General features: G+C 45.9%; 2 non-coding genes across 2 annotated transcripts; both read right to left on the bottom strand.

The window, feature by feature from the left end:
* Positions 1–5,323: 5,323 nt before the first annotated feature.
* On the bottom strand, positions 5,324–5,395 carry trnae-cuc (transfer RNA glutamic acid (anticodon CUC)). The gene has a single exon. It is a non-coding gene; the product is annotated as a tRNA-Glu (tRNA).
* A 3,943-nt stretch (positions 5,396–9,338) lies between these two features.
* Positions 9,339–9,410, bottom strand: trnae-cuc (transfer RNA glutamic acid (anticodon CUC)). Its single transcript has one exon. It is a non-coding gene; the product is annotated as a tRNA-Glu (tRNA).
* Between the last annotated feature and the right edge of the window lie 2,600 nt (positions 9,411–12,010).

Here is a 12,010-nt window from a genome sequence, read left to right as displayed (position 1 = left end):
AGCTTAGAAGCTTCTGATAGGCGAATTGACATCCTTTGAGTCAATTGGAGGTGTACCTGTAGATGTATTTCAAGGCCTACCTTCAAACTCAGTGCCTCTTTGCTTGACTCCATGGGAAAACCAAAGGAAATCAGCCAAGACCTCAGAAAAAAAATGTAGACCTCCACAAATCTGGTTCATCCTTGGGAGCAATTTCCAAACGCCTGAAGGTACCTCGCTCATCTGTAGAAACAATAGTACGCAAGTATAAACACCATGGGACCACGCAGGAGTCATACCGCTCAGGAAGGAGACTCGTTCTGTCGCCTAGAGATTAACGTACTTTGGGTCGAAAAGTGCAAATCCATCCCAGAACAACAGTAAAGGACCTTGTGAAGATGCTGGAGGAAACAGGTACAAAATGGTCTATATCCACAGGCAAACGAGTCCTATATCGAACAGGGGGAGGCTCCCAAGCCAAAGAACACATCCCAACCGTGAAGCACAGCATCATGTTGTGGGGGTGCTTTGCTGCAGGAGGGTCTGGTGCACCACTAGAACATCTGGGAAGGACACTGCAGGGCAAATCAGTTTGCATTTTGAAGTGGTACATATGTGCGACAACCTACTAAATTCATAGTGACAGGTTGCACAAGTAAACAAGGAGCATATACTATTTCCCTGACCGGGAATCGAACCCAGGCCGCAGCGGTGAGAGCGCCAAATCCTAACCACTAGACCACCAGGGAAGGGTCCTACAGTGCAAATTGGTTCCCAGTGTGAGCTGGTACATATGTGCGATAAACTTCCATATTCATAGTGACAGGTTGCACAAGTAAACATGTAGCAAAAGAGTAGTTCCCTGACCGGGAATCGAACCCGGGCCGCGGCGGTGAGAGCGCCGAATCCTAACCACTAGACCACCAGGGAAGGGTACTAGAGTGAAAATCGGTTCCCAGTGTGAGCTGGTACATACAGTTGAAGTCGTAAGTTTCCATCCACTTAGGCTGGGGCCTGTTGCACAAAAGTAGAATTAAGACATCCGGGATAAATGACTCAGCTGAGCTCAATGAAGCCAAAACATGTGCGTCCAGGCTTAATTGGTTGCACAAAGACCAAGCCAGGATGAGCAGACACGGATTCATTAAGCCAGGTGAAACCAATCCTGGATAGGTGCGCGCTCACGGCTCACTCAAATAGACCCCGCCACAGATCACAGATTAACTGATTTACCATGGCAACTAGAGCCGCGTACTTTTCCCCGTCGGAAGCACAAATCCTCATGGAGGCATACGAGGAGGTAAAAGATATAATTAAGAAGAAAGGCAACACCGCCACAGTGATAAAGCAAAGAGAAAAAGCGTGGCAAAGTATTGCAGACCGCCTGAATGCGTAAGTAGTGCACAATTACACACTCACCGCTCCGCTGAAACATCACAATTACAATTCAAATATTTAATTCACATCTCCAAAAATGCAGTTGTACTGTAATTATGAAACGGTTAATTTTTTTTATTGAAATGCACTGCAGATATGAGTGAAATTGTGTAAAGTAACTCCATCACACTGTATAAAGCTATGATAAAATTTTTGATATTTTTACTGAAAACAAGACAAAAATACCAAGTAATTTTTTGCAGTGTGACTCCATTAAGTGTGTGTGTGTGTGTGTGTGTGTGTGTGTGTGTGTAGATTAAACATGAACGGGCCAAAACGGACATGGCAGCAGGTCAAAATCAAATACAAGAACATTCTGCAGAATGGTATGGTCCCTGACTAATATTTAACAAAGCACAAGCATATATTGTACCCAGAAGGTGCCTGCACACACATAAGGATAAAAGCCCCCTCAGGTGCCCATGAGGCCGATTTTGTGAATAGGAAATCCTTTCACAGCATTAATGTTCAGGTGAACATAACTTTTTGATATTGTCCATTGACGAACACTCTGCATTGCCAGTGATGTGCATTGATTGGTGTAATATTCCTCATCTTATGATTTCAGATGGTCTGCAATGCTGACTGTGTGATCAGCAATGTTGTGGCAAAATGGCCTGGCTCAGTCCATGACTCCAGAATCTTTCGGGCCTCTGAAATCTATCAGTGCCTATCACAAGGTAAGCCACACAACCCCTATTTATAACCATCATGGCTGTGTCAAGAATATCACTGTGTTTATGAGGTAGTAATGATGAGATTTTGTGTTGACAGGTGAATTCTCTGGTGTGTTGCTGGGAGACAGGGGGTATGGCTGCCAGCCTTTTCTCCTGACACCTTTCACAGACCCCCAGGAAGCACAGCAGGCCTACAACCATGCCCATGCCAGGACCAGGGCCAGAGTTGAAATGACCTTTGGCCTCCTGAAGGCACGCTTTCACTGCCTTCACAAATTAAGGGTCAGCCCTGTTAGGGCATGTGATATTACTGTGGCTTGTGCTGTCCTTCACAATGTGGCCTGCCTGAGGAAGGAGAGGGCCCCCAGAGTGCCACCAGCCATGGACTGGGACAATCCGGCAATCTTCCCTGATGACGACAGTGGTCGGCTGCTGAGGGACCAATATGTGTTGAATTATTTTAGTTAGTATGTGTGCTTTCAATTTTGGTTAAATATGTCCTGCGGTGGCAGAGGAATTTGGGTTTTTTTGGGTTCGTTTTTTGACGAATTTGGCCTCTTATGTTTGTGCGGTATACTGTGTGTAATACAAGGCTGCAGGGAGGCTACTGCATCCATTCATTTGTCTGTTCAGGTGATGTGTATGGATTTGTCCTGCATTTATTTTAGTGTGCAGACATGCAGGGTGTGTTATACACATTCAAAGGTCTGTATATGTATCATTTTGTATAATATGCTTAGATTCTGTGCTTTCCATCTTGTAGAGTCACTGTGACTTCAGTTTTGAAAGGAGCTGATGGTTTACCTGCTTTGTTTTGTCCTTATTCAATAAAGGAACATAATGTTACACATTGTGTTTTTATATTCATATGGAATGTGTATTTGTTTATATGACAGAGTACTAGGGCCACACTGAAGAAAAAGGATAAAGTCATAAATTTATGAGGCTGGTTCTTTCTGCAGAAAAGCTACATATTGTTTTTACAGTTTTGATACTTATGACAATGTGATACTTAATATTCTGGCACATCAGCATGTCTTTGTTTATGAAACCATACTGAAGTACAATTTCACGAAATGCCCCACATCTGTCATTTTAACAACTGTCCTCCTTTAAAACAACTGGTTACAATATTATGACTTGTGTTTTTTTCCCCTCTGTGGCCCTAATATTCTAGCATTTTATATATAGCCTTATAGTCTATGGGAAACTGTAAATTATCTAATGATAGCAACATCATCTAAAAATCATTTTTTATCCAAAATCATTGAAATTAATGATCACAAACGTTTAAATAACAGTGGGTCTAGTTATATGTGATAACAATGTATAGTGAGCAGTGAAATAACTATTGGTTTCCATTTGTGGTGACTGCTGACTGACATTAGGGATGAGATTAAATAGATCCTGGAATTTAGCCTGGTCTGGAGCAGGCTAGCTCCACAGAATAAATCTCCATGGTAATTTATACCATAACATATCCTCCTGCCCCCTATCCATCTTTAGTGCAACCGGATTACGGATCAATTGAGCCAGGATCACCAAGATATCCTGGCTTAATCCCTTATCCTAGTTTTGTGCAACAGGCCCCTGGAGTCATTAAAACCTGTTTGTCAACCCCTCCACACATCAGTACAAAATGGTCTATATCCACAGGCAAACGAGTCCTATATCGAACAGGGGGAGGCTCCCAAGCCGAAGAACACATCCCAACCGTGAAGCACAGCATCATGTTGTGGGGGTGCTTTGCTGCAGGAGGGTCTGGTGCACCACTAGAACACCTGGGAAGGACACTGCAGGGCAAATCAGTTTGCAATTTGAAGTGGTACATATGTGCGACAACCTACTAAATTCATAGTGACAGGTTGCACAAGTAAACAAGGAGCATAGACTATTTCCCTGACCGGGAATCGAACCCGGGCCGCGGCGGTGAGAGCGCCGAATCCTAACCACTAGACCACCAGGGAAGGGTACTAGAGTGAAAATCGGTTCCCAGTGTGAGCTGGTACATACAGTTGAAGTCGTAAGTTTCCATCCACTTAGGCTGGAGTCATTAAACCACCACTAGACCACCAGGGAAGGGTCCTACAGTGCAAATTGGTTCCCAGTGTGAGCTGGTACATATGTGCGATAACTTTCCATATTCATAGTGACAGGTTGCACAAGTAAACATGTAGCAAAAGAGTAGTTCCCTGACCGGGAATCGAACCCGGGCCGCGAGAGCGCCGAATCCTAACCACTAGACCACCAGGGAAGTGTACTAGAAGGAAAAACGGTTCCCAGTGTGAGCTGGTACATACAGTTGAAGTCGTAAGTTTCCATCCACTTAGGCTGGAGTCATTAAAACCTGTTTGTCAACCCCTCCACACATTTCTTGTTAACAAACTATAGTTTTGGCAGTCGGTTAGGACATCTACTTTGTGCATGACACAAGTAATTTTTCCAACAATTGTTTACAGACCGATTATTTCACTTATAATTCAGTGTATCACAAATCCAGTGGGTCAGAAGTTTACATACACTAAGTTGGCTGTGCCTTTAAACAGTTTGGAAAATTCCAGAAAATGATGTCATGGCTTAGAAGCTTAGAAGCTTCTGATAGGTTAATTGACATCCTTTGAGTCAATTGGAGGTGTACCTGTAGATGTATTTCAAGGCCTACCTTCAAACTCAGTGCCTCTTTGCTTGACTCCATGGGAAAACCAAAGGAAATCAGCCAAGACCTCAGAAAAAAAATGTAGACCTCCACAAATCTGGTTCATCCTTGGGAGCAATTTCCAAACGCCTAAAGGTACCTCGCTCATCTGTAGAAACAATAGTACGCAAGTATAAACACCATGGGACCACGCAGGAGTCATACCGCTCAGGAAGGAGACTCGTTCTGTCTCCTAGAGATGAACGTACTTTGGGTCGAAAAGTGCAAATCCATCCCAGAACAACAGCAAAGGACCTTGTGAAGATGCTGGAGGAAACAGGTACAAAATGGTCTATATCCACAGGCAAACGAGTCCTATATCGAACACAGCAAGCCGAAGAACACATCCCAACAGTGAAGCACAGCATCATGTTGTGGGGGTGCTTTGCTGCAGGAGGGTCTGGTGCACCACTAGAACACCTGGGAAGGACACTGCAGGGCAAATCAGTTTGCAATTTGAAGTGGTACATATGTGCGACAACCTACTAAATTCGTAGTGACAGGTTGCACAAGTAAACATGTAGCAAAGGAGTAGTTCCCTGACCGGGAATCGAACCCGGGCCACGGCGGTGAGAGCGCCGAATCCTAACCACTAGACCACCAGGGAAGGGTACTAGAGTGAAAATCGGTTCCCAGTGTGAGCTGGTACATACAGTTGAAGTCGTAAGTTTCCATCCACTTAGGCTGGAGTCATTAAAACCTGTTTGTCAACCCCTCCACACATCAGTACAAAATGGTCTATATCCACAGGCAAACGAGTCCTATATCGAACAGGGGGAGGCTCCCAAGCCGAAGAACACATCCCAACCGTGAAGCACAGCATCATGTTGTGGGGGTGCTTTGCTGCAGGAGGGTCTGGTGCACCACTAGAACACCTGGGAAGGACACTGCAGGGCAAATCAGTTTGCAATTTGAAGTGGTACATATGTGCGACAACCTACTAAATTCATAGTGACAGGTTGCACAAGTAAACAAGGAGCATAGACTATTTCCCTGACCGGGAATCGAACCCGGGCCGCGGCGGTGAGAGCGCCGAATCCTAACCACTAGACCACCAGGGAAGGGTCCTATAGTGCAAATTGGTTCCCAGTGTGAGCTGGTACATATGTGCGATAACTTTCCATATTCATAGTGACAGGTTGCACAAAACATGTAGCAAAAGAGTAGTTCCCTGACCGGGAATCGAACCCGGGCCGCGGCGGTGAGAGCGCCGAATCCTAACCACTAGACCACCAGGGAAGGGTACTAGAGTGAAAATCGGTTCCCAGTGTGAGCTGGTACATACAGTTGAAGTCGTAAGTTTCCATCCACTTAGGCTGGAGTCATTAAACCACCACTAGACCACCAGGGAAGGGTCCTACAGTGCAAATTGGTTCCCAGTGTGAGCTGGTACATATGTGCGATAACTTTCCATATTCATAGTGACAGGTTGCACAAGTAAACATGTAGCAAAAGAGTAGTTCCCTGACCGGGAATCGAACCCGGGCCGCGGCGGTGAGAGCGCCGAATCCTAACCACTAGACCACCAGGGAAGGGTACTAGAGTGAAAATCGGTTCCCAGTGTGAGCTGGTACATACAGTTGAAGTCGTAAGTTTCCATCCACTTAGGCTGGAGTCATTAAACCACCACTAGACCACCAGGGAAGGGTCCTACAGTGCAAATTGGTTCCCAGTGTGAGCTGGTACATATGTGCGATAACTTTCCATATTCATAGTGACAGGTTGCACAAGTAAACATGTAGCAAAAGAGTAGTTCCCTGACCGGGAATCGAACCCGGGCCGCGAGAGCGCCGAATCCTAACCACTAGACCACCAGGGAAGTGTACTAGAAGGAAAAACGGTTCCCAGTGTGAGCTGGTACATACAGTTGAAGTCGTAAGTTTCCATCCACTTAGGCTGGAGTCATTAAAACCTGTTTGTCAACCCCTCCACACATTTCTTGTTAACAAACTATAGTTTTGGCAGTCGGTTAGGACATCTACTTTGTGCATGACACAAGTAATTTTTCCAACAATTGTTTACAGACCGATTATTTCACTTATAATTCAGTGTATCACAAATCCAGTGGGTCAGAAGTTTACATACACTAAGTTGGCTGTGCCTTTAAACAGTTTGGAAAATTCCCGAAAATGATGTCATGGCTTAGAAGCTTAGAAGCTTCTGATAGGTTAATTGACATCCTTTGAGTCAATTGGAGGTGTACCTGTAGATGTATTTCAAGGCCTACCTTCAAACTCAGTGCCTCTTTGCTTGACTCCATGGGAAAACCAAAGGAAATCAGCCAAGACCTCAGAAAAAAAATGTAGACCTCCACAAATCTGGTTCATCCTTGGGAGCAATTTCCAAACGCCTGAAGGTACCTCGCTCATCTGTAGAAACAATAGTACGCAAGTATAAACACCATGGGACCACGCAGGAGTCATACCGCTCAGGAAGGAGACTCGTTCTGTCTCCTAGAGATTAACGTACTTTGGGTCGAAAAGTGCAAATCCATCCCAGAACAACAGTAAAGGACCTTGTGAAGATGCTGGAGGAAACAGGTACAAAATGGTCTATATCCACAGGCAAACGAGTCCTATATCGAACAGGGGGAGGCTCCCAAGCCAAAGAACACATCCCAACCGTGAAGCACAGCATCATGTTGTGGGGGTGCTTTGCTGCAGGAGGGTCTGGTGCACCACTAGAACATCTGGGAAGGACACTGCAGGGCAAATCAGTTTGCATTTTGAAGTGGTACATATGTGCGACAACCTACTAAATTCATAGTGACAGGTTGCACAAGTAAACAAGGAGCATATACTATTTCCCTGACCGGGAATCGAACCCAGGCCGCAGCGGTGAGAGCGCCGAATCCTAACCACTAGACCACCAGGGAAGGGTCCTACAGTGCAAATTGGTTCCCAGTGTGAGCTGGTACATATGTGCGATAAACTTCCATATTCATAGTGACAGGTTGCACAAGTAAACATGTAGCAAAAGAGTAGTTCCCTGACCGGGAATCGAACCCGGGCCGCGGCGGTGAGAGCGCCGAATCCTAACCACTAGACCACCAGGGAAGGGTCCTACAGTGCAAATTGGTTCCCAGTGTGAGCTGGTACATATGTGCGATAAACTTCCATATTCATAGTGACAGGTTGCACAAGTAAACATGTAGCAAAAGAGTAGTTCCCTGACCAGGAATCGAACCCGGGCCGCGGCGGTGAGAGCACCGAATCCTAACCACTAGACCACCAGGGAAGGGTACTAGAGTGAAAATCGGTTCCCAGTGTGAGCTGGTACATACAGTTGAAGTCGTAAGTTTCCATCCACTTAGGCTGGAGTCATTAAAACCTGTTTGTCAACCCCTCCACACATCAGTACAAAATGGTCTATATCCACAGGCAAACGAGTCCTATATCGAACAGGGGGAGGCTCCCAAGCCGAAGAACACATCCCAACCGTGAAGCACAGCATCATGTTGTGGGGGTGCTTTGCTGCAGGAGGGTCTGGTGCACCACTAGAACACCTGGGAAGGACACTGCAGGGCAAATCAGTTTGCAATTTGAAGTGGTACATATGTGCGACAACCTACTAAATTCATAGTGACAGGTTGCACAAGTAAACAAGGAGCATAGACTATTTCCCTGACCGGGAATCGAACCCGGGCCGCGGCGGTGAGAGCGCCGAATCCTAACCACTAGACCACCAGGGAAGGGTCCTATAGTGCAAATTGGTTCCCAGTGTGAGCTGGTACATATGTGCGATAACTTTCCATATTCATAGTGACAGGTTGCACAAAACATGTAGCAAAAGAGTAGTTCCCTGACCGGGAATCGAACCCGGGCCGCGGCGGTGAGAGCGCCGAATCCTAACCACTAGACCACCAGTTTGGAAAATTCCCGAAAATGATGTCATGGCTTAGAAGCTTAGAAGCTTCTGATAGGTTAATTGACATCCTTTGAGTCAATTGGAGGTGTACCTGTAGATGTATTTCAAGGCCTACCTTCAAACTCAGTGCCTCTTTGCTTGACTCCATGGGAAAACCAAAGGAAATCAGCCAAGACCTCAGAAAAAAAATGTAGACCTCCACAAATCTGGTTCATCCTTGGGAGCAATTTCCAAATGCCTGAAGGTACCTCGCTCATCTGTAGAAACAATAGTACGCAAGTATAAACGCCATGGGACCACGCAGGAGTCATACCGCTCAGGAAGGAGACTCGTTCTGTCTCCTAGAGATGAACGTACTTTGGGTCGAAAAGTGCAAATCCATCCCAGAACAACAGCAAAGGACCTTGTGAAGATGCTGGAGGAAACAGGTACAAAATGGTCTATATCCACAGGCAAACGAGTCCTATATCGAACACAGCAAGCCGAAGAACACATCCCAACAGTGAAGCACAGCATCATGTTGTGGGGGTGCTTTGCTGCAGGAGGGTCTGGTGCACCACTAGAACACCTGGGAAGGACACTGCAGGGCAAATCAGTTTGCAATTTGAAGTGGTACATATGTGCGACAACCTACTAAATTCGTAGTGACAGGTTGCACAAGTAAACATGTAGCAAAGGAGTAGTTCCCTGACCGGGAATCGAACCCGGGCCACGGCGGTGAGAGCGCCGAATCCTAACCACTAGACCACCAGGGAAGGGTACTAGAGTGAAAATCGGTTCCCAGTGTGAGCTGGTACATACAGTTGAAGTCGTAAGTTTCCATCCACTTAGGCTGGAGTCATTAAAACCTGTTTGTCAACCCCTCCACACATTTCTTGTTAACAAACTATATATTTTTGGCAGTCGGTTAGGACATCTACTTTGTGCATGACACAAGTAATTTTTCCAACAATTGTTTACAGACCGATTATTTCACTTATAATTCAGTGTATCACAAATCCAGTGGGTCAGAAGTTTACATACACTAAGTTGGCTGTGCCTTTAAACAGTTTGGAAAATTCCCGAAAATGATGTCATGGCTTAGAAGCTTAGAAGCTTCTGATAGGTTAATTGACATCCTTTGAGTCAATTGGAGGTGTACCTGTAGATGTATTTCAAGGCCTACCTTCAAACTCAGTGCCTCTTTGCTTGACTCCATGGGAAAACCAAAGGAAATCAGCCAAGACCTCAGAAAAAAAATGTAGACCTCCACAAATCTGGTTCATCCTTGGGAGCAATTTCCAAACGCCTGAAGGTACCTCGCTCATCTGTAGAAACAATAGTACGCAAGTATAAACGCCATGGGACCACGCAGGAGTCATACCGCTCAGGAAGGAGACTCGTTCTGTCTCCTAGAGATGAACGTACTTTGGGTCGAAAAGTGCAAATCCATCCCAGAACAACAGCAAAGGACCTTGTGAAGATGCTGGAGGAAACAGGTACAAAATGGTCTATATCCACAGGCAAACGAGTCCTATATCGAACTGGGGGAGGCTCCCAAGCCGAAGAACACATCCCAACCGTGAAGCACAGCATCATGTTGTGGGGGTGCTTTGCTGCAGGAGGGTCTGGTGCACCACTAGAACACCTGGGAAGGACACTGCAGGGCAAATCAGTTTGCAATTTGAAGTGGTACATATGTGCGACAACCTACTAAATTCATAGTGACAGGTTGCACAAGTAAACAAGGAGCATAGACTATTTCCCTGACCGGGAATCGAACCCGGGCCGCAGCGGTGAGAGCGCCGAATCCTAACCACTAGACCACCAGGGAAGGGTCCTACAGTGCAAATTGGTTCCCAGTGTGAGCTGGTACATACAGTTGAAGTCGTAAGTTTCCATCCACTTAGGCTGGAGTCATTAAAACCTGTTTGTCAACCCCTCCACACATTTCTTGTTAACAAACTATAGTTTTGGCAGTCGGTTAGGACATCTACTTTGTGCATGACACAAGTAATTTTTCCAACAATTGTTTACAGACCGATTATTTCACTTATAATTCAGTGTATCACAAATCCAGTGGGTCAGAAGTTTACATACACTAAGTTGGCTGTGCCTTTAAACAGTTTGGAAAATTCCCGAAAATGATGTCATGGCTTAGAAGCTTAGAAGCTTCTGATAGGTTAATTGACATCCTTTGAGTCAATTGGAGGTGTACCTGTAGATGTATTTCAAGGCCTACCTTCAAACTCAGTGCCTCTTTGCTTGACTCCATGGGAAAACCAAAGGAAATCAGCCAAGACCTCAGAAAAAAAATGTAGACCTCCACAAATCTGGTTCATCCTTGGGAGCAATTTCCAAACGCCTGAAGGTACCTCGCTCATCTGTAGAAACAATAGTACGCAAGTATAAACACCATGGGACCACGCAGGAGTCATACCGCTCAGGAAGGAGACTCGTTCTGTCTCCTAGAGATTAACGTACTTTGGGTCGAAAAGTGCAAATCCATCCCAGAACAACAGTAAAGGACCTTGTGAAGATGCTGGAGGAAACAGGTACAAAATGGTCTATATCCACAGGCAAACGAGTCCTATATCGAACAGGGGGAGGCTCCCAAGCCAAAGAACACATCCCAACCGTGAAGCACAGCATCATGTTGTGGGGGTGCTTTGCTGCAGGAGGGTCTGGTGCACCACTAGAACATCTGGGAAGGACACTGCAGGGCAAATCAGTTTGCATTTTGAAGTGGTACATATGTGCGACAACCTACTAAATTCATAGTGACAGGTTGCACAAGTAAACAAGGAGCATATACTATTTCCCTGACCGGGAATCGAACCCAGGCCGCAGCGGTGAGAGCGCCGAATCCTAACCACTAGACCACCAGGGAAGGGTCCTACAGTGCAAATTGGTTCCCAGTGTGAGCTGGTACATATGTGCGATAAACTTCCATATTCATAGTGACAGGTTGCACAAGTAAACATGTAGCAAAAGAGTAGTTCCCTGACCGGGAATCGAACCCGGGCCGCGGCGGTGAGAGCGCCGAATCCTAACCACTAGACCACCAGGGAAGGGTCCTACAGTGCAAATTGGTTCCCAGTGTGAGCTGGTACATATGTGCGATAAACTTCCATATTCATAGTGACAGGTTGCACAAGTAAACATGTAGCAAAAGAGTAGTTCCCTGACCAGGAATCGAACCCGGGCCGCGGCGGTGAGAGCACCGAATCCTAACCACTAGACCACCAGGGAAGGGTACTAGAGTGAAAATCGGTTCCCAGTGTGAGCTGGTACATACAGTTGAAGTCGTAAGTTTCCATCCACTTAGGCTGGAGTCATTAAAACCTGTTTGTCAACCCCTCCACACATCAGTACA

Source organism: Oncorhynchus clarkii, unplaced genomic scaffold (assembly GCF_045791955.1).
Source record: "Oncorhynchus clarkii lewisi isolate Uvic-CL-2024 unplaced genomic scaffold, UVic_Ocla_1.0 unplaced_contig_2114_pilon_pilon, whole genome shotgun sequence".
Classification (NCBI taxonomy): domain Eukaryota; kingdom Metazoa; phylum Chordata; class Actinopteri; order Salmoniformes; family Salmonidae; genus Oncorhynchus; species Oncorhynchus clarkii.
Note: the sequence above shows the minus strand (reverse complement) of the source record. Positions and strands in the feature narration are given on the sequence as shown.